Below are 4,280 nucleotides of genomic sequence, written 5' to 3' on the forward strand. Positions count from 1 at the left end.
TCGCTTCCTCATAGTTCGTAGGTTCATCATGGTCTAGTAACATGACTTCCAGAACATGATTACCGTACCACTCTGGTGCGAATCTTACTCTAGAAGACCTATGAGATTTGGTAGCAACTTGATCTGAAGTTTCATGATCATCATCATTAACTTCCTCACTAATTGGTGTAGGAATCACTGGAACTGATTTCTGTGATGAACTACTTTCTAATAAGGGAGAAGGTACAATTACCTCATCAAGTTCTACTTTCCTCCCACTTACTTCTTTCAAGAGAAACTTTTTCTCTAGAAAGGATCCATCTTAGCAACGAATAACTTGCCTTCGGATCTGTGATAGAAGGTGTACCCAATAGTTACCTTTGGGTATTCTATGAAGACGCACTTCTCCGATTTGGGTTCGAGCTTATCAAGTTGAAAACCTTTTTGATATAAGCATCGCAACTCCAAGCTTTAAGAAACGACAGCTTAGGTTTACTGCTAAACCATAGTTCATACGATGTCGTCTCAACGGATTTAGATGGTGCCCTATTAAACGTGAATGCAGCTGTCTCTAATGCATAACCCCAAAACGATAGTGGTAAAACCGATAAGAGACATCATAGATCGCACTATATCCAATAAAGTGCAGTTACGACGTTCGGACACACCATAACGTTGTGGTGTTCCAGGTGGCGTGAGCTGTGAAACTATTCCACATTGTTTTAATTGAAGACCAAACTCGTAACTCAAATATTCGTCTCCGCGATCAGATCGTAGAAACTTTATTTTCTTGTTACGATGATTTTTCCACTTCACTCTGAAATTCTTTGAACCTTTCAATTATTTCAGACTTATGTTTCATCAAGTAGATATACCCATATCTTCTTAAATCATCTGTGAAGGTCAGAAAATAACGATACTCGCCACGAGCCTTAATACTCATTGGTCTGCATACATCAGTATGTATTATTTCCAACAAGTTTGTTGCTCGTTCCATTGTTCCGAAGAACGGAGTTTTAGTCATCTTACCCAAAAGGCACGGTTCGCAAGCATCAAATGATTCATAACCAAGTGATTTCGAAAATCCATCTTTATGGAGTTTCTTCATGCGCTTTACACCGATATGACCCAAACGGCAGTGCCACAAATAAGTTGCACTATCATTATCAACTTTGCATCTTTTGGCATCAATATTATGAATATGTGTATCACTACGATCGAGATCCAACAAACTATTTTCATTGGGTGTATGACCATCAAAGGTTTTATTCATTTAAACAGAACAACAATTATTCTCTGATTTTAAATGAATAACCGTATTGCAATAAACATGATCAAATCATATTCATGCTCAACGCAAATGCCAAATAGCATTTAGGTTCAACACTAATCCCGAAAGTATAGGGAGTGTGCGATGATGATCATATCAATCTTGGAACCACTTCCAACACTCATCGTCACTTCCTCTTCAACCAGTCTCTGTTTATATAACTCCTGTTTCGAGTTACTAATCTTTGCAACTGAACAAGTATCAAATACTCAGGGGCTACTATAAACACTAGTAAGGCACACATCAATAACCTGTATATCAAATATACCCTTGTTCACTTCGCCATCCTTCTTATCCATCAAATATTTAGGGCATTTCCGCTTCCAGTGACCATTTCTTTTGCAGTCTAAGCACTCAGTTTCAGGCTTTGGTCCAGCTGTGAGCTTCTTCGCGGGAGTGACAACTTGCTTGTCATTCTACTTGAAGTTCCCTTTCTATCCATTTGCCTTTTTCTTGAAACTAGTGATCTTGTCAATCATCAACACTTGATGCTCTTTCTTGATTTCTATCTTCATCGATTTCAACATCACGAAGAGCTCGGGAATCGTTTTCGTCATCCCTTGCATACTATAGTTCATCACAAAGTTCTACTAACTTAGTGATGGTGACTAGAGAACTCTGTCAATCACTATCTTATCTGGAAGATTAACTCCCACTTGATTCAAGTGATTGTAGTACGCAGACAATCTGAGCACATGCTCACTAGTTGAGCGATTCTCCTCCATCTTTTAGCAATAGAACTTGTTGGAGACTTCATATCTCTCAACTCGGGTATTTGCTTGAAATATTAACTTCAATTCCTGGAACATCTCATATGGTCCATGACGTTCAAAACGTCTTTGAAGTCCCGATTCTAAGCCGTTAAGCATGGTGCACTAAACTATCAAGTAGTCATCATATTGAGCTAGCCAAACGTTCATAACGTCTGCATCTGCTCCTGCAATAGGTTTGTCACCTAGCGGTGCATCAAGGACATAATTCTTCTGCGCAGCAATGAGGATAAACCTTAGATCATGGATCCAATCCGCGTCATTGCTACTAACATTTTTCAACACAATTTTCTCTAGGAACATATCAAAATAAACATATGAAAGCAACAACGCAAGCTATTGATCTACAACATAATTTGCAAAATACTACCAGGACTAAGTTCATGATAAATTTAAGTTCAATTAATCATATTACTTAAGAACTCCCACTTAGAAAGACATCCCTCTAATCCTCTAAGTGATCACGTGATCCAAATCAACTAAACCATAACCGATCATCACGTGAAATGGAGTAGCTTTCAATGGTGAACATCATTATGTTGATCATATCTACTATATGATTCACGCTCGACCTTTCGGTCTCCGTGTTCCGAGGCCATATCTGCATATGCTAGGCTCGTCAAGTTTAACCTGAGTATTCTGCGTGTGCAAAACTGGCTTGCACCCGTTGTAGATGGACGTAGAGCTTATCACACCCGATCATCACGTGGTGTCTGGGCACGACGAACTTTGGCAACGGTGCATACTCAGGGAGAACACTTCTTGATAATTTTTAGTGAGAGATCATCTTAAAATGCTACCGTCAATTAAAGCAAGATAAGATGCATAAAGGATAAACATCATATGTAATCAATATAAGTGATATGATATGGCCATCATCATCTTGTGCTTGTGATCTCCATCTCCGAAGCACCATCGTGATCACCATCGTCACCGGCGCGACACCTTGATCTCCATCGTAGCATCGTTGTCGTTTACGCCATCTATTTCTTCTACGACTATCGCTACCGCTTAGTGATAAAGTAAAGCAATTACAGGGTGTTTGCATTTCATACAATAAAGCGACAACCATATGGCTCCTGCCAGTTGCCGATAACTTCGGTTACAAAACATGATCATTTCATACAATAAAATATAGCATCAAGTCTTGGCCATATCACATCACAACATGCCCTGCAAAAACAAGTTAGACGTCCTCTACTTTGTTGTTGCAAGTTTTACGTGGCTACTACGGGCTGAGCAAGAACCGTTCTTACCTACGCATCAAAACCACAATGATAGTTTGTCAAGTTGGTGCTGTTTTAACCTTCGCAAGGACCGGGCGTAGCCACACTCGGTTCAAGTAAAGTTGGAGAAACTGACACCCGCTAGTCACCTGAGTGCAAAGCACGGCGGTAAAACCAGTCTTGCGTAAGCGTACGCGTAATGTCGGTCCGGGCCGCTTCATCCAACAATACCGCCGAACCAAAGTATGACATGCTGGTAAGCAGTATGACTTGTATCGCCCACAACTCACTTGTGTTCTACTCGTGCATATAACATCAACGCATAAAACCTAGGCTCGGATGCCACTGTTGGGGAACGTAGAATTTCAAAAAAAATTCCTACAAACACGCAAGATCATGGTGATGACATAGCAACAAGAGGGGAGAGTGTTGTCCACGTACCCTCGTAGACCGTAAGCGAAAGCGTTATGACAACGCGGTTGATGTAGTTGTACGTCTTCATGATTCGACTGATCCAAGCACCGAACATACGGCACCTCCGTGTTCAGCACACGTTCAGCTCGATGACGTTCCCCGGGCTCCAATCCAGCAAAGCGTCGGGGATGAGTTCCGTCAGCACGACGGCGTGGTGACAATGATGATGTTCTACCGGCGCAGGGCTTCGCCTAAACTCCGCGACGATATGACCGAGGTGGAATATGGTGGAGGGGGGCACCGCACATGGCTAAGGAACAATCCGTAGATCAACTTGTGTGTCTATGGGGTGCCCCTGCCCCCGTATATAAAGGAGTGGAGGAGGGGAGGGCCGGCCCTCTCTATGGCGCGCCCTAGGGGAGTCCTACTCCCACCGGGAGTAGGATTCCCCCTTCCCTAGTCCAACTAGGAGTCCTTCCAAGTAGTAGGAGTAGGAGACAAGAAAGGGGAAGAGGGAAGGGAAGGAAGGAGGGGGTGCGGCCCCTCCTCCTAGTCCAATTC

This window comes from Triticum dicoccoides, chromosome 5B (assembly GCF_002162155.2).
Source record: "Triticum dicoccoides isolate Atlit2015 ecotype Zavitan chromosome 5B, WEW_v2.0, whole genome shotgun sequence".
Lineage (NCBI taxonomy): Eukaryota > Viridiplantae > Streptophyta > Magnoliopsida > Poales > Poaceae > Triticum > Triticum dicoccoides.